At 40.6% G+C, this 19,387-nt stretch overlaps 1 long non-coding RNA gene across 1 annotated transcript in view; it reads left to right on the forward strand.

Moving 5' to 3' along the window:
- LOC128803955 (uncharacterized) overlaps positions 1-9,299 on the forward strand; it is a 93,296-nt gene extending 83,997 nt beyond the window's left edge. Inside the window, exons 4-6 of the long non-coding RNA XR_008435880.1 lie at positions 2,076-2,162; positions 3,260-3,369; positions 9,201-9,299. This is a non-coding gene — a long non-coding RNA (uncharacterized LOC128803955). The remainder of the gene's footprint in view (positions 1-2,075; positions 2,163-3,259; positions 3,370-9,200) is intronic.
- The last annotated feature ends 10,088 nt before the right edge of the window (positions 9,300-19,387 follow it).

Below are 19,387 nucleotides of genomic sequence, written 5' to 3' on the forward strand. Positions count from 1 at the left end.
CTGAGAAGCTTGGAAACCTATAACACACAATCTGTGCTCCCATGCTTGTTCCATAAAAACTTCCTGAATTTAATTCTTGATGAGAATCTTTTAGAATGGATCATAAGGAGGAGTATGAAAGATCTGAGAGGCAAAGAAAGTGCAAAATTACACAGAGTGGAGCTACTTTCATTAAGTATTAGAAGACTTCATTGGTTTACCGTACATTTCTAATGCAAATTGATTACAACAGCAAGTTTTAACATTAATTTTTCAGTAGAAGATCAATATGAATGACAAAGGTTAGCAATATCAGCAGGCTTGTAGAAACATTCTGAGCCTTCTTCCATCCTTGCTGCAAATCTCCACTTGAACAGGTCTTTTATTCTATGCTGTAGTGTATAAGCTTTTGTGCTTTTCCTGACCACCCTTTGTGTAGCCTCATAACACTATAAGAGGAATATCTAGAAGCAGCAGTCCACAGTAGTGACAGTGGTTGATTTGCACCTTACAGCACTTTGTCAGCACCTTGTTAGCAGCTGCTTTTGTGTGCATTCCCCTCTAAAACTCCAATATACAATTTCCCCAAATTGATAATTAGAGAAAACATTTGTTACAAGGCTTCTAGCTTTCCTTGGGCTGAAATTTTCATTGCTGATCCAGTGTCAAATGCAAAGTATATGTTTCAGTTCTGTCTTTTTTTCCTTTGGCACTCTCCTATTTGAGATGGGTGGGTACTAAAGTATGAAGTAAGAGATGTGTTTGCTTTTCATTTCAGTTTCATTATGCAGAGGGTACAATTATGAAACTGAACTGGCTGCCTACACATTGTGTATTAGCCATGGACTAAATCAGGACACTGTTGAAAGGTCCTGGATATGAATGCCAGAGCAGGAGATTTTCAGGTGAAATACCTGATACAATCTTTCCTTACCCAGAGCTGCTGGGTGGTAAGGCTGGTTCTGTGACCGGCTTCTTCAGCAGGTTCTGGCTAAGTGGTGCAGGGTTGTGAGGGAGCCATTCTTCTCTGGCAAGTGAACATGGAGCTACTTCAATGTGCAGGCTGGCTTGTGGGATGCATTCTGAGTCCCATGTGCATTGTAGTTTTGACAAACACTATAAATATTTACAGATTGTGCTTCCTTCTAGCTCTCCAAATAGACTTCTTCATTAGAGAGAGAACTGAATATTATGTGCATATCTTCCCATGCAGTCAGCAAGATATGAACTGAGATTTAACCCTGTGATGGCAGTCCATCAGATTCAGAGGTTTATGGACAGCCATGACATGACCCTCATGTAAAGAGAGAGGGATCTGTGGCTGTGTCACATCATGCAGGACTGCAGACTGCACTGATTGGTGCCAGAAGAAAAACTTAATTTGCTGCTAAATGTGTGCTTGAGTTTGCAAAGCCAGCACTTGGGGAATTAAGGAAATATTATCCTGGTTTTAGAGACTGTGTTTCATCTGGTGTTAATGAAAGGCAATAAATGTTGTATGAGAAAGTGAATATTTAGTGAATTTCCTCTCAGGGACAGAAAAAATGGCCTTTGAATTGATTAGAAATTTTGTATGTTTATTCTCTTTATTTGTATTCTTATTGCCTGACGGGGAATAGAGGTGTGTTACTACAGTTTCAGTACACAAATAATAGTCAGATGTGGCCCTGCAGCATTCAGTTGTTTGGTCCCCTTAAGCTGTGATGAGAATAAATGAGCAGGAAAGGTTTTGCTTGGGCAAATAACCATCGGTCTTCTGAGCTTCCTGGGCAGCATCCTTACACTACCAACTTCTGCCCTCTGAGAATAATTAGATTTAAACCATCAGCTGATTTCTACAGACAGCAAACATCACACTAGATTGTACCAGCTTTTGATCACTGTGAACTGGGCCAGATTTAGATTGGCCATGTGAAATATTACAGCCATGGTGAATCACTCATTGCCACAGACAGGTTAACTCCCTGTTCTCTCCTCATCTTTGCAAGAGCTTTCCCTCAGTTTAATTTTAGTTTACTATAATAGTAGCACTTACTAATTTCTATGCAATTTATTTTTCACGCCATCTTTGTTTTCTTTCTTCGTCTCTGCTATAGATGCCTTTTTGTCATTATAAAATGATCAAGAATGATGACACTTTAACAGTAAAATAGAAGACAGAAAGGACAAAAAGGAGTCCACAGGTACTAGCAAAATTATGGCCCAAGGGTAATTTTGCTAACAACAGATTAGCAAATTTATTTATTAATTGATTCATGAGATCAATTCTTAACTGAAAATCATTCCAGCCAACCATTTTATACAAAGATTTATTATGTCTAGGACAAACTGAGTGACTATTCCCTTGTGTGTCTACATACACCCACATGCTTTTATATTTTATTTCTTCCTTTTTTTAACCTATAATAGTGTGAGAAAAGTCCAAGTGAGAATTATGGCTTGGCAGAACTTTAGGTGATATTTAAAAGATTTGATGTTATGATATAAAAACTATTCTTTGCTCCTGTGTCAGAATGGGCCGTATAAATCATCTTTTACCCAATTACTCCCCTAATTTTCCTCCTTGATGAAAAAATGTGATTGATTGTCACAAACTAATTACATTTAATTCCAGTGTGCTGAGAGAATGTAATAGGATGCATGGGGCAAGTGACAAGGCTTGGTGGCTGACTAAGCCATTAGCTATTTTTAATTACCTGCTTGGCCTGTAGCAATAGGTAGGAGTAATTGCTTTTCCTAACAGCTGAAGGCTAGGGACAGCTTCCCCTTACAAGACCTCATAGAAGAAGGCATTTTAAAAATCCATATGGTTTTGAGGGGCCATATGATTGCAATACACCTTTTCCAGACAGTTACTTTCCCAGTCTAATTAGGCTGAAGCATTATGGGAAGGAGTTTTTACAAATTAAATTGCTGGGTTGGCTCCCAAAATGTGAGAGTATCGAGATATGGGAGTTCAACATGTAAAAATAAGAATATATCAGAAACCTACACATTCTCTATCTTCATTATCAACACATGTAGCTAAGATAGCTTTCTTGGTCACAGCAGAAAGGAAGAAGAAAGGATTTTCTTGATACTCCCAGGTGACTGACCTAATACTGTCTTGGAGATCCCTACTAATGAAAAATTTGTAATACCTTCTCTGCTGGCTACTTTTTTGTATCTAAAGTAAAAATACTGCAAGGTTCAAGAAAGAAGGTAAAGGATCCAAAGTATCTACCATTTCTGCATTCTCAGAATCTTGTGTTTACTGTTCTTATTTCTTTTTATTTTGAAGGAAAATGTTTCTGGTGGCAGCATGTGGAGTGTGTGTTTTTGCATGCCAACACATATTCTGGTGTTGGTTCCCCATCTTTAAAACCTAAATCTGCAGTTAAGCTATTACAGGTATGGTTTCATTTAAGAACAACACTGGAAACTTTTACCTTGTAGGATGTCAACTTTACTTAATAAAGCTAGTTTGAGCTGAAAGAAGTAGGTAGGTGTCATGGTTTGACACTGGCACAATGCCAGCGTCCCCATGAAAATACACCTTCCCAAATAAATGCTATGAGATGTTACTAGGAACAGAGCAGAGCAGGCCCAAGCTTAATAACAAAGGAAAAAACTTTATTAAACTACTACTACAGAAGACACACAGACTAAATCCAGGATGAAGACCCTATAAAACACCCCTCCTCCTCCTAATTTCCAAAACAACCACCATGAAACATCACCTGGGATTCCTGATCAAATTACCACCCTTCAGATAATCAATACTCAATCTATCAAGGGAGAGAGAAGTCTCTCTTGCGCCATAGACCCCCCCCCCAGGAAACACAGTTGCCACCTCCTGTGTTTCCCTGTCACACATGGCAACCGCCCGGAGAAAATCTGCCAGTGTGACACCCTCCTTTCCATGTCACAGTGCTCTCACCACTGTGCATGGACACACTGCTCATAGGGCTCCTTTAAGAATGCTTTGCCACGGACCCAAAGAGACAACAGTTCAGCTTCTCATCCTGGGACTTCAGTCCCCCGCATTTTCCCCTGGGGCCAAGGGTCCAAGAACAGAGGTCATCTTCTTTCTGAAGACAGAGGACATCACCATTCCCTCCTCAGCTTTCCTCTGTTCTTGCCATTCCTGTGCTGTTGGTTGCTGAAGCACGTCTCCTTGGGTCACCACTGCATCCCCCTAAAATGCAGTCTCTATTGCAGGAGATTTTGGTTCAGTCCATGGCTAACAAGAAAAGTCCAGCCAAAAGCTACTCCATCATCTCCTCCCACCTAAAAATTTCTTCTTCTAACATCTCAGGTCCCAGACTGTCTCTCTTCCACTACAAATCGAGGAGGAGTAATATTTTACAAAGCCCTCATTTCCTGGAAAGGGTTAAAAGTTCAGACTCCCTGGACGGCTGAAATCTCTGCCCAGCATTCTGGACTCCCACCCTGGCATCATCCCCCCCCCTTTCTGCTTCTCCTCTGCTGCCGAATCTCCAAGTGCCGTCAGGCTCTCTGTCTCTTTCCCTCTGAGGGGGGGGAGACAAAGGCATCTCCGCTTCTCTCTACCCTTCTGTCCGCAGGAGCTGGCTCGGTTCCAGACCTTCAGCCCCCTCGGCCTACCTGGACAAGGCCGCTTGGCTTCCCCATAGCTGGGCGGGGAGAGTCTGCACTCTCTGACGACCGGAACTAAAGAGACAGTTCCCCTGGGAGTTCTTGCTTTTAACCCCCTGTGTTCTCAGAGGCGTGTCCATACTTTCAGTGGTCACTCCAGGTGCCAATATCCAAACCTGACCACTGATTGGTTTGACCCAACTTCCTGAAAAAAAAAAATTCACTTCCATGTCAAACTACGACAGTAAGTTGTTCTGTATGTGATTAGATTAAGAAAGGGATACATGATAAGAAGAAAATTATTCTTCCTGTTGTCAGCTGTATGATCTGCCCTGGCTATTGTTAACTAGACCAGATAGCTGTACTGTCATTGTCAACTGCTGATTGCATTGTCAATCTGCTGATCTGTGAGCTCAGGTTCAGCTGACAGCCAGTTTTTGTCTTTCAGTACTAAGGAAAGCAAGGAAAATATTTCTTTTTTCACCATTATGGTGGACTTATTTTTAAATAATAGAATTTTGCTAACTTGTTCAGGCCTGTGAAAATTAGGGAACCCTTATTTTGTCCATCCAAAAGCCTCATGAGCTGGGAATGTGTGATAAAGTGAAGTAGCTGTGTTTATAGGAGTTTACATTGAGTTTACATATTATTTCTTATATACTTTTTATTCTTTCAACCTTTCAAGAAACAAGTATCAATGTTAAAGGTTACATTTTGGAGATAAATTATCCTTCAAACTGAATATGATGCTACCAAATGAACTAAGCTGAAATATATGCGGGTTGCTTCTAAATGAACTGAGGTCACCCTTTGCAGCCTCAAGACGAGTTGGTCATGGACTGGATTAAGCACAAGTAAATAAATGAAAGACAAGAATGTTGAAAATATAGTTCCTGTGCTAGAGAGCTCATAGCATTCACATATGAATGAATACAGAAGGTAGAGACCCTGGTACAACCATAGAGCTCTGTTAGCTTCTACAGAACGAGAGCTTGCATTTCCCCAGAGCTTTGCATTGGTTCTAGATGGGCTTGGAACTTAAATTTAAGTACAGGAGTTGCAGCCAACTTTCAAATCCCCTATGTCCTGCCTTTCCCTGAATCCCAGACTTCCTGTAAACTGGAATAGAGTGCTGCTCTATTCTATTTTGACTGTTTGGTGTATCATTTGTCTTTGAAAAGTGCAGGAGAGACCATCCATTGAAACAGCTGCAAGATATCATGTCACACAGCTTCTCTGAGAGATCCTCCCCAGATAACCCAATACCTGCCCTTCCCTTTTTGTCACTCCTTTTCTGGGAAATAATATACTAGACCAGTTAGATCCAATATCTCATGAGAAACTGGAGCACATTGCAAATTGATGTGTAATGAGATTTCATATAAACTCACCTTCAGTAGAGACAGGGAATAAATTGTAATTGCAGGTCAGAGCTTTATCATTGATTAGGAGATATCAGGGGGTTTTAGTTTTATCCTAATAAGGATTAGTAAAAATGCACATTAGCTTTCACTTTGGTCTAAATTTGTAATAATTTATTTATATTTGTTAAAAATTACTAAAAAAAAAGAAAAAAAAAAAAAAAAAAAAAAAAGAAAAAGAAAAGGAAGAAAAGCTTTCTTTTTTGGTGGCCAAAACCAAGTGGGTGAGTTCTTCTTGTGGAGATCTGCAAGCCTGTAGTGCACAGGATAACAGGGCATTAGTTCATGGAATACATAATCTCTAAACCAGCACTGTTCCTGGTTCTGTGGATTAGACAATTATGCTTGAATGACCTATAGCACGGAGGCAAATACCTCTTGGGGTTCACTAGATGGTCTATTGGCATTACCATCAGCCTTGCTCAGGTGCTTTGCCCTTTCTGAGAATTGGACAATATGTTCTGATAGTGTGTTAGAGGACAACATGTGAGAATCACCCTCGGGAAGGTGCCATAAGAAGCAGGGATGGTGTTTCCTTCACTGTCTTTTCAAAATTAATAGTAGGCAGGGAGATGAAACATTCCTTAGGGAAGAGAGAGCAAGATTTCTTTTGCAGTCATGGCACTAACTCAGTGTGATTCTGGATAAATCCTTTTCCCCTCACTTAGATTCATTTTCAGGAGCCATAGAATCAGCCATTGAATAATATTTGCTTCTGTTACCATGTGTTGTTAATGACTGTGAAATGCTTTGTGGTTTGTAGGTGAATGGCACCAGATTTATTGAATACACTGTGCTGCATCAAATGCTGGGTATGTTTGAAAAGGGTAGATGAAAAAGGGCTGATTGTGGCCCCTTTGAAGTCTGGTTTTAAAGTTTTCACAGATTTCTGTGGGCTCTGGATCAGATAGCCAGTGTGAAGAGAGTGATGGGAGAGAAAAATCTTATTCAAGGTCATCTACTTGTTTCTAGACAAGGAACCAAGTTGGTGCATTTGTGATTGATTGCCCTTTTTCCTTTTACTTGGAAAAAGGAAGATGAAGGAAACATTACTGGTATCCCATTGATGTGCATCCAGTTTTGGAACACATCATGGAAACTCTCAGCATCATGGCTGTCTGAATGTCTCTGCCTGCAAATGATGATCCACTGATGAACACAGTCATGTAGGTGGAAAAAACATTCTATAATGCAGCCCTGCTCAGCAAATCCTCTCACAAATAGACCCTCCAGCTACTCAGAGTCATGTTGCCTGGTCTATTTCAAAGGTCAGTGCCCGGGTGAGGAATGTGACATCTTGGGTAATTTATGTAACTACCTAATCATGTAACAGATGAGGAGAGAGTCCATGCACAGTGAAAAAAAAATCCCCCTGCCATTTCCCCCTGCATTGTCAAGCTGATTATAATGAAAAAAACATATAAAGCTGAAGCCAGAGAATCAAGGCTTGGAGCCAATTCAGAGAGGAGAGAGGGTGGTTGATTCCATGTCTTGTGGCATGGTCCCAGGAGCTGTGGTCTGTGTGTGTATATTTATTTGGTCTCTGTTCAAGTTATGGTGCCTGAGCTTCTTATCTGTGAGCAATGTATTATAGGAGAGGCTGTGTTGATCTGGTGCTTCCCAAAGGAAGAGCTGTCTGCCTTCATTGACTCTACTACAGACTTCTCCTTAGCTAGCAGCCTGTAAAGCACTGACTGCAGTCCAGGGAAATGTGCCCTGACTGTGCTTAGTCCCTGGTGAGTGTGCACGTCAGCTGATAGTCAACAGCTTTTCTCCTTCAATGAACCTGTGTAAAAATAGAGCTCATCCATCTAGTTCCAATCATCTAAAAAAGAACATTTATAATTGTTGAAGACCAACGATTTACTGAGTTTGTGCACACCATAAATTCTGACAGATGTCTTATATCTTTTGCAGGTTTCACTCCACTTATTCACAGTATACTGTTATAGCTAGTATACTCAACCCAATCTTTAAAAAAAATATATATATTTATTCAGGTTTACTGGGGCTTCACTAGAGTTATCATTAGTAAGAATATTGAATAACTAGTTGCACTTTCTTGGGGAAAATATGTGTGCAGGGCTGTAGGCATTGCTAGAGTCCAGATCAGTGTGTTTTAGCAAAGTTTCATAAGCTGTTTCTTTTTTTAAAATGTGTTTTCTCTGACAAACACACAGTTAAAGGTTGTGTTGTGCATATTTTATGTTACCTAATAAATATTTTATCAGCCTTATTAACCAGGTAGAGGGAAAGAATAGAAAATTAATAGTTTATGTTAAGATGATGTTGGAAGGCATATAACTCTTACAGCTAATATATTTGCCACATTTCTCAGTTGGCAACCAAATTGTTTCATATCTGCACAGCACTTCACCACTATGCTGGGCCATTTCCCTCTGTGCACATAATATTTATCGTTATTGTGTTCATTAAATCAGCATCCTTTGACAGATTTTCATGTTGCTTGGGTTCTCCCTGTGCAATGAGTGTCTCATTTATTATCTACCTGGGTGTTACTTATCTATTAGAGGAAGATAGACAAAGAGTGAAAGAAGCAGTGGTGCTGTGATGCTGAAGTCACAGTGAACAGGAGGTCTTGCTCTCTATGTGTGTCTGTCAGTGCATCATCCCACTGCCTCTCTAAGTCAAGCAAGAACTCATCTCATGCTCCATGCATATGTCGCAATCATGGCAGCTTCCTCAAATTATCAGCTTTGTATTCTGTCCCCATATGGATACAGATCTAAAGCCTGCTGGATTCCTTGAGAGTTGGTTAGTCAAGCTGTTAAGTCTTTATTATCCAGGAAAAATTCAGAAGAGGAACATGTCAGAAGCATGTACATATGCAGGAGGAATGTCTCCCAGCTAGCCACAAGCAGGGAGCACACACAAGGACCAAGGCAGAGAGAGAGAGAGACAAAAGTATTTTGGACATCCTTAGGAGATCCAGGGGTAGATGCTCTTTATGCAAATCCTACTGAAAATGTCCATGGAAGTAGAAAAATCTCAGGAGACACACTCCACTGAGAATCACTGGCAAACAAAGAATTGTGAAGGTTTTCTCTTGTTTGGTCCTGTTTGAAACAGCCCATGTACAGGCCTTCAGCACTCAAGCAGTTAAAACATCTAAGGTGTTTGCAGAAGCTATCCATATGTTTTACTGCCAGGCAACTGAGATTCTGGTTTTTTTGCTTCCTTTAGTCTGGACCTAATCCAACTTTACTGGAAACACAGTGATGAGAGAGTGGAAACAATTTAACAGGATTCACAAAGAAGAGAATGATGCTATACTAAACCAGACTCATGGTAAACCCACTAAACCCTGTGGAAAGCTTTAGTTATGGTTTTGGGACCTTAGATTTGGTATTGAGAAATATGCCAAGAATAGCTAAAAAATGAGGCAATTTCTGCCTTACTAAGGATTTTCCATTCATAATTTCTGTGCAAGGTCTGCCAGTATCTGATATCCTGTATGAATGCTGTCTGGAGCACTACCCTCTGTCCTGTGCTTTTCATTCGCTCACTTCTGGACACAGTCCAGTGTCCCTAATGTCTCTCCATTGATTTAAACTTGCACTGGATTAAGCCCAGCAGTTTCCTAAGCATATTAATTTCATGGTTGTTTGTGATTATGTTTTGGAGATTATAAGGGTACTGACTGTTATAAATATCTTTATAGTTTGGCCTTATCAAAATGCAGTGCCTTTACCGTGTTCTCATACTTTTATTATTGTCATTATTGAGTTACCCTTTTAACTTTTAAACCACTCTGTGGTTTAAAAGTAGAAAAATCTCCTTAGAAAAACTTAGCAGCCTCCTCCATAGAAGAGTATGATTTAATGAAAAATCATTAGCTATGGAGCACTATGACTTGGTTTGTGAGCATTTAGCCTAATCCACTGGCCAGTGCCAGTCCCAGCATGTGGGTCCCAGTACTCCCCACTCAGAAATTTCTCTAAGCTCTGTGAGAAACTGTGCTAACTAGAACAGTGACTATGCCTATATGTCACTTGCTGTCTATGGAGGCAAGTTTTGCGAACAGGGAGCTAAAAAGGTTTCACATTTTCTTGGCTACCATATCAAGCAGATTTATGTCAACATCTTCAAGTTACATCTAGCCTTGACCTTCAGCATCTGACTTGGGACTTTCCAGGCTGATGTTCTTTAAATGAACAGTATCAAGAGTTTAAAGCCCAGAGTCTGGTCTCTTTTGTTGGGGCTACTATGGAAAATGCACACTGCGCATTGCACTGTGTGTGAAAAGAACCACAAAGTCCAAGTGCCCAGTTAAGTGCCTTGGCACATCCCTTCAAACTCCACCAAGCAGCTGTTTCAGTCAGACATACCTGATTTCTGTATGTATATGAACTTTCCATGAAAATCCAGACTAATTTCTGCTGCTGGACACATACATGTTCAGTTGCTGTTGGCTCCAACCTTAATACTCAACAAGGTTCTCAGGCATCTTCACCAGTAGGACTTGGTTTTACAGGTATTCCCAGGGCTAGTGGTCTGGTTCAGGCTATGCACCAGACAGTGGTGGTTAGGATTAAGAACCAGTTTCCAGCCTTCCACTGCCTGATTTATTAAGAATTTGCCCTCCACTTTTCCACTTCTAGTCTCCATTGCTAATTTTGCTGAAACCCATCTCCTCCACATGAAGAACTTGATCTTTGTTAAAGCAAATTGCCTTTTACTATTGAAAATGTGAATTGTCAAGCTACTTTCTCTGTCTTTGGGGTCTTAGTGCTGTTGTTAATCTGGTCATGGGTGATATGTCTGGCAGCTCCCCAGATCAGTGTCTATAAAGCATTTTAATCCAAGTCATGTTTTCCCTACTTGCAGCAGTGGAGGGGTGCAGTGGTAGCTGAGGAAGGTGTCCTTTGTACCATGCATGTTGCCTGCAGTACTTTAGCAGTTGGTATTCCATAGATGAAAAGTGCAGAAAAAAAACCAGTAGCTTAAGGACAGCAGAGTAGCTCCACCTCTCTGTCCTGAAAGATCCTAGCCTTTCTAGAAAATTTGTAACTGGAATGACTGAAAAAGATGGTGCTTGCTTAGACCACCAGTGCAGCTTATCTCTTCAGCAAGTGTCCAGAAGACTGTAGACAGCCAAGTCCTTTTCCCAGCTGGCTCAGTGACACCATCTGCATGTGTAATCTGACCTGCTAACAAAAGTCATGGTCGGTGTGCTGGCCACATGAGTTGCAATGTCCTTTGACTCCCAGAAGACAAATCCATCTTTGATAGGTAAGAAATGGCACCTGAACAGGGAACTTAGTGCTGTTTGGTGCATTGTGATGGCTGTGCTAATTGGGAAGCTGCCATGCTGCTGGGTTGGCTCTGGAAGGATCCATGCAGAGCCCTGAGGAGCCAGGCAGGATGCCCTTGGTATCAGCACTCTGGGCAAGCACAAAATGCCAGAATATGGAGCCAGCACATTCACACTAAGATTCATCTGATCTGCCATATTTATAGAGGTCTCCCAGCCTCCTCCTTGTCATAATATCTTAGAGCCTCACTGTTGTCATTACATTTATTTGTGCATGATACCAGTGATGATTTCTATCCCTGACTCATGGAAAGAGAGATGAGATTCAGAGAGACACAGGGCATGTTTCATATGTCCAAATTACATGTGAAACAAAGCACAGCCTTTGTGTTGACTGAGCTATCCTGAAATGAGGCAAGCTGTGTTAGCTGAAGTATGTGCTTGGATTAATTAGCAGCCTGGGCACAATGAATATATTGCTTTGAAAATGTGTGTTAGCGTCTCTGTGTGTGGGTTTTAAGAATATCATCCTGCTTAAAGTTTATAGAATGACCTTCAGTCCTATTCTCCAATGTGTCATGAGAGCATAAGTGATATAAGTGACCCTCCTCGCCTCACATGAAAGGTGGATGGAACTGCTCAAGTTCCTGGGTACACTTAAACCACTGGGCATTCTTTCCATAAAGGCTATTCATAGGGGTACTGTTCATGGTGACTTATAAAAGGGTTTCTCGTGGGGCTAATTGCATCTCAGTCCTGCTGTGGATGCTTGTTCCCACAGATTCCCTTATGTTGTGCAGGTGTCTTTCTTACACCCACTATTTGCCCTCTTTCTTTTTGCCATGAAACATTCTCTGGCATGACTCAGACATTTTTTTTGCCTTGCACAGCATTCAAGATGTAAATTGCAGCTTGAGCAGCTTGTTGGAGCATGATGCTCTAAGGAGAATAATGGATTTGTTCCCTCAGTTGAAGGAGTAAGCAAGAATCAGTAAAAGGCCTCTGCCTGCATGAAGCCTGGTAGATGACATGGATGTTTCTGCACTGTACTTTCAGCCCAATGGCTCCCTAAGGAAAAGGTGGTTGTAATTATTTTTTGGAATTATCTTCAGGTTTATGCGCCCACACATGCACTCTTTAGTTTTTAAGATTTCAGACAATTAACTGCTTCTCTAGCAAAGCCTCATGATGAATATTCCCTCTTGATTTGTTTTTAATTGGAGTGTTCCTACATCATCAGTATGCTCACACATCATTTAAAGAAAACATCATCTCTCTTCCTACTGCCAGGTTGGCTGCACATGGGTTTAGACTATATACTTCATCTATCCTTCTCTCTTATTTAGAGGGCCTATTCTAGTTCAGACTGGCTCTGGCTTTCAAATATATGGCTGAATGGGGGATCATGGCCATTGCTCTAAGCTAATGCTTATAATGAGGCTGATATCACCTTCCTATCCTCTCCCATCCTCTATTAGTCTCAATTTCTAACAGTTTTTTTCACTGTCCTTGCAGAAATCAAGAAAGTACAGTATCACATGAGGGGTGAGGAGTGAAGAACACTGGAAGTTTGCCTGCATTGTACCATGCATGGTGCACTGTAGAGCAACACCTATATCAACACCCAAGTAAATGCTGAGCAAGCTAGCTGGGATACAGAAATGTACCTGATCATGGTAGAATGGACTAATTCCTTCTCCTCTAGAATAGTGTCAAACAGCATTAGACTTTCTGTCAGTATGATCTAGGTCTCAGCAGAAAGGGAGACCCTATAGTATAAAATAGTCTGTTTTCTGATGACAACGTTCTCTGAAGCACTAGGTATTTTTTGTAGTTTTTAAATAAGTTAACAGGAGACTTGTGATCAAATCCTTGGTGTTAGCTAAATCGAGTTGGCTCTGGCCAACTGGAATTAGACTACTCTCACAAGTTCATTTCAAGATGCTCCAGTGTGTCAACACCACACTACAGTCTGCTCTCTGTTATGGCTAACAGACTCTTGTTGACAACAGGAGACAAAGGAAAATTCCAGGATGGGAATTCAGGTATGTCTTGCATGGCTCATCCTTTTTACCCAGAATGTTTGGATCTGTGGAAGCATTTATATTTTGATATTTACTTCTGCTCATCCCACACTGCATTGTTACCCTCTTTGTTTATTTGGTATGATCTTCCAAGAAACAGACTAAAAACTGAATCAATTTTTTAATAGAACAAGCAGGAGAATAATACATATCAGTCAGTTGCTCTTTCTTTCTTTTTGCTTGATCAAAAGACTTAATTCATTAATACATTCATGCTGTAAACTTTCAGCTCACAAATGTGTAACAACAGCTCATTATCTTTCCAGGTATTCATACATGGAAATATGTTATTAACTTTATTGAATATGTAGCTAGAATTTGAGTGTTGTGGTACAAAGGAATGTATCTGACTTTGCATAGTTGTTTAAATTTAACTCAAATAATGAAATCAGTGGGCACAACAAACGAAGAACAAGTGCATACATAAACTGTTTAAGTAGGCTGATATCTTTCTATGAAAAGGTCACCTGCATGGTGGGTGAAGGGAAGGTGGTAGGTGTATTTTTCTGGATTTCTGTAAGGCTTTTGGTTCTGCCCTCCACAACATCCTTTTGGGCAAGTTGCCCATCTGTGGGATGAATGGGTTCATGGTGTGCTGGGTGGTGAATAGGCTTAAAGGCAGAGCTCAGGGGGTTGTAGTGAATGGGGCTTCATCTGGCTGGAGACCAGGCACCAGCAGTGTTCCTCAGGGTGCAGTTCTATGGTCAGTGCTGTTCAATATATTTATCAATGGTCTGGATGCAGGAGTTAAATGCACAATTAGCAACTTCGCTAACAATACCAAACTGGAGGTGCTGTTCACTCTCTTCAGGGACAAGAGACTTGCAGAGGGATCTAAATAGACTGGAGCATTGGACTGTGATTCATAGGATGAAGTTTAAGAAGTTGAAATGCTGGATTCTGCACCGGGGATGGAGTAACACCAGGGATGAGTAAAAATTAGGAGATTTCACGCTAATGTTGATGCTAATGCTTTTATGTTAATAATGTTTAGTCTTTTTAGTTATTACTGTGGTGTGAGGGGAAAGCAGGTGAAATGACATCTTGAGGGGCTTGACAGGAGCCTGGTCAAACTCGTTCCATTGGGTTTGGGCAGAGCACAGAGGCCGGATGGAAAGGTGGCAGTGACATACCTAGGCCCTGAGCAAGCAGTGTGGCCACATGCTCAGTTCACACAAAGCAGGAGGTGTTCCCCTGTTGCTGAGGAACTCAGTCCATTTGTATCAGACAGGGTACCAGGGGGCTGGTTGAGTTTAACAGAAAAAAGTAATGACCTGAAGCTATGATATGCATTTCTTGCTGGTGATCCTGGGACTGTGCTGTATGTGTATGAAGTGGGAGCAGAGCACCAAAGCACTCTCAGTCACCATTTAAAATTAATGTCATGGAGATCTACATATTTACTGTGCCTGCCAAACAGCACTTAATTTCTCAGACCTCTTTTCCTCTTGTCTGCTTTATTAAATAATGCAGAAAGTAACTGCAAATGATGGCTCAGGTTATTGGGCTGTGACTGCAAGGTTTGCTATGCTGCAGTGTTAAGTGCAGAGTCTGTGATGAGCGTGCTGTAGTTCCCATCTCCAGCAAAGAGGCACCTGGAAAGCAGGTAATGTTGAACCAGCCAAAGAGCAAACTGCAGGTTGTGATGCTATAAAGGTTCGAGTTTAACATTTCTAAGCAGAACAGATGTAAACTGATGTTTACATTGGTCATGTCTCATCTAATTCCCTTTCTAAATGGTTGTCCAAGACTGAGCACCAAGATGTTTCCTATTACCATCCGAGTAGCAGTTGCATCTGGACAGTTTTCCTTATCTCCTGTTAATGGGCCCATCAATGTCTTGCCACATGACTCAGAGATAACACTCTCCAGGAGCCAGTTCTGTTTAACAGGTGATTAAGAACACACCTTGTGACTCAAAATAACATCAGCCCATTGTGAGATGCTCCACCCAGGGAGAGAAGCTAGGCATTCCCATCTGGATAAATCCAGGGATTTCTAGACAGAAAGGCAGCCTTTCCACAGGTTTCCGAGAAGACACAGCAACCACATCTGCCACTCCAGGAGGACTGCAGCCACTCCAATTTGGACTGCTACTATCACGCTGGCCAAAGGGGTGTCAGGTTGTATTCTGACTTTGTCAGTGGTCTTCCTTTTGTATCATTGCATGTATTTTTGTCTTTTTTTTTCCTTTTCCCAATAAATTGTATTTCTGACTTGGAGTCTCTCACTGGTTTTGCTTTCAAACCAGAACAATGGTAATTAAATATGTTGGAGTAGGTGACGTTTTCCAACCCAGTGTGGCACATTCAGCAAATAAAATCCTTGGGAAAAAACTCTGCTTGATGATGCTACAGTTCAGTGTAACAACTGCAAGTCTGTTACCATTCAAGGACTATTTCATTGCTGATCTTGAATTACTTTTATGGTCATAAGTCAGTTTCTAGAAGTGAAGTGGTGGCACCTAGAGTTACTTATGCCCTTTGTTGCTTGCCTCAGAAATACATCTGTTGTTAAATAAGCCACAGACACTCAGCAGTTCTCCTAGACCCTGAGGAGGTCCCCTAGGACTCAGGGGAAGGCAGAAATACGTGACAGAAAAGTGCTTTGTTATATAGATAACATATAGATGAGAGTTTCTTCTTTCTTATATAGATAAGAGTTTCTTCAAGGCCACCTCAAATTCTTCATCAGTGTCAAATTCACTCTGAATAAGTAAAATAAAGATAAATAAAGGAGGAATTATTATTACACCTTACTTTCCATGTACGATCATGGTCTGAATTTATTTATTTATTCTAGCAGGATCTGTTTTTGGTGATGAATATATCCGTTTCCAAGTCAAAGTTTGTTCACTTTAACAGGGCTCTGAAGCCAAGCGAGAGTCTTAAGTAACTTCAACCTTTAAAGTAATTTGAGCAATATGTTTATATTAACTGAAACAAAACATTATATGCAGCCTCACACAACCATGGAAAACTAGAATTTCAATTCAGAGGCCACAGGTTGTGCCAAAGGCCCATTTTCATTAGTCTGTTGAGAATTTACTTGCTTTTGTTCTTTTCTTGCCATTTTCTTAATCTGTAATCACATCTCCTCCTTCCACTTATGCTTCACTGTTAGCTTATTCCTTCAGTTCTCATCTCTTTGTTTTCTTTGGTCAAGTGTTAAGAGCTCCAAACACAGATTAAAAGATTTATATCAACATTATCAGTTGGTTCTGCTTCAATTGGCAACTCCTCTGCTTTTCAAGGATGCTATTTGATGTACTGTGCTGGCTTTTTAATTTTCAAAGTTATTTGGGGAGCTTTCTCCAAATTGTTTGCTGGTATTAAATTATCCTAGTCATCTCAGCTCCTAAGATAGAGGAGCATGCATTTATTTTAAGAAATTACATAATGGCATATTCTTCAGGTGGCTTCATGTCTCTTTCACTATTTTCACTCTGGTTCTTGTAATTTTCCTAATTTTTCTCTGAGATAGAACCATCTCTTCTGCACCTGTATCTTCTGTATTCTTCATGATTTGGGACGATCTCTTTGAGATCAGGTTCTGCAGTGTCGTGATTTGTCTTGTTTGGGCAAGACCTGGAGAATTTGGCAAAATGTAGCTGTGACCTTTTTTTCCATACTGGGATTTATCTAAGACAAGGCTTTAATGCTAAGCTTAGCAAAACCTTTTACTCTTTTTAAATGATTTAAAGATAACCTAAAGAAAAGTGAGTCATGGTCTTCATGAGGTTAAGTCAGATTTTTCAAGTAGGATGGAAGGGAATACACTATTTCAATTGGAAGTGACCTGCAGTGACCATCCAGTCCAATGGCCTGACTAATTCTGGGCTTTTATGTCTTAAGGAAGTATGTACAGAATATGTTCTGCCTTGGCCATTCACATGTCTGTTGGTACACTCTTTGATTGATTCCCTCTAACATGAGTTCCAGTTTATCCAGTATTTCTTGCAGAGATACATCAGCTGAGATCCTGAAAATTATTTACATGCATGAGTCTTAAGGCTGAACGCAATTGAATTTGGCCAAGCTTCACAAGCTGGGTGAGACTGAAATGGATGTTGTTCAGGTATGGAGAAAGACAAAGACAAGCCTGTTGCTTCCGATCTGCAGGCACTTTTTTTGGTCTTTTATTTTCAGCATGTGGGCAGCCCCATGCCGTTTCTAAACTTCTCAAAGCATAGGTCCAGATTACTATTCAGGGCATCAGCCAAACACATACCAGAACCCAGAAATGTCAGAAATAAAGTAGCAGTCCCCTGTGTAAATACTCTGTCTTGAAAAGTAAATCTAAGCACAAGCACTGTTTTATGTTTGATAATGTGTTATTAGCAGAACTCCTCCTGCCTATGGTTCACACCAACAACTCTGGCACGAAGTGCCACTGCCATTGATGTTCATACTCTCTGATTGCAAACACTATTGTAGCCTTAAAGATGCAGGCCAGCACAGCAACCTGTTGCTAATGCAATAAACAGGGAATTGAAATCAAGTTTTAAAATAGAAAAATTCAGTGGCTGTGTGTTAAGGGTCAAATCTAAGTAAGTTTTCCAAAGAGCCATCTGATCTTCTGCCTTATCTTCTGGTTCACCCACAGACTGGTTTCCTTTCAGCTTTGTTGACATCTCTCTGCTTAGGTAATGCCATGACTCTCTGCCAGGCTTATCTCATATTACAAAATCCTTAATACTGGGCTGGAAGAAGTTGAAAGGTCTCTCTTGACCTTATAGGAAGGAAGCCTTATTTCAACATGGCTACAGGTTTTTTATTTCTTTTTTTTATCAGTGCTGTGTTTCCAAGCTGTATTTATCATGAGTTTCATAGCATTTGATGTCCTGAAAAACAGGACCTAAAATATTTTAAAAAGAGCTGATGTCCCAGCTCTCATTTTCAAGTGGTTAAACGAGAATCTCAGCCTTCACTTAAGAAACACATTTCAAGGATCAGCATTGTTGAGAAGTAATTGGAAACACTGTTTGAACACTTGAAAATTACTGAAAGTGAAAAATACTGGAAGCGCTTATATACTCTGCAAATCAAGAAATCAGAATATCTTTAAAAACAGAGCTCATTCTTTTTATTTTTTAACAGAAGTCCCATGGTTTTTAAGGTAATCTTGAGATTTAGGAACAAGAGAAGTCAAGTCCTTCTCTTTGACTGTCTGTTTTCCCTAATTACTTACACTGTTCTGTTATTCAAACCTCTCCTCAAGTTGAGTGGATCAAATAGAGGATATGGGTTTGTCTTAGCGCCTGCCTTCTCTGAGTTTAAAGTTAAAGGAGACCCACAAAAGGAGTCTGGTGCCTGTTGGTGTTTCTCTTCCACAGCCACACCACCTCACTTCACCTTTTTTATTTCCATTTAGAAAAGCTCAAAAGGTTCTATTTGTTTCTTGAAGTTTGCTGTATTTCCCTTTGTGAATGCAAAGATTTTCCTGCCCTAGTTTATCTAAAAAAAAATTGCTGACAGGTGTGCCATCTGCAACCCTTGTAGCATGGCTGGGGCAATGCTCAGTATTTACAAGGGAATGTTTTTCTCTCAGATGTTTGCATTCAATCCATACTGTTGTTATTTATTAAATAAATAAAACTTTATTTCCTGATGTCTTATTTATTAAAGACTAAGGATTTATTTAAAATGTTAGGCTTTGTGCTTACTCTCAGGTCAGAGATGACTTTTACACCATATAATACAAGTGCAGGTGTGGTGCTTCTGTGCCTTGGAACACAAGAGAATGAAGAAGTGCAGTGGGCTCCCTGCACTGGGAGCACAGCCCTGCATCTGTGCTGGGCTGTACTCGGTCTGACTGGGCACAGCTCTTCATTTCCCTGCAATGGCATCTGGTTTGTGCCAGAAGGAGTGAAAGGTGGCTCAGGTTTGGTGTCCTAAGGTTCAAAGGCTCAGTTTCCCAGAATGGCTTTTGGAAAGTTGAAGCAAACTTGATGAGGTTTGGAAGCAGGCAAACTTTTGTGAGACCTCGCTCTGTGCTAAGGAATTTGGGCTGGAATCTTAACAGCTTTGGAG

Source organism: Vidua macroura, chromosome 2 (assembly GCF_024509145.1).
Source record: "Vidua macroura isolate BioBank_ID:100142 chromosome 2, ASM2450914v1, whole genome shotgun sequence".
In the NCBI taxonomy this organism is placed as follows: Eukaryota; Metazoa; Chordata; class Aves; order Passeriformes; family Viduidae; genus Vidua; species Vidua macroura.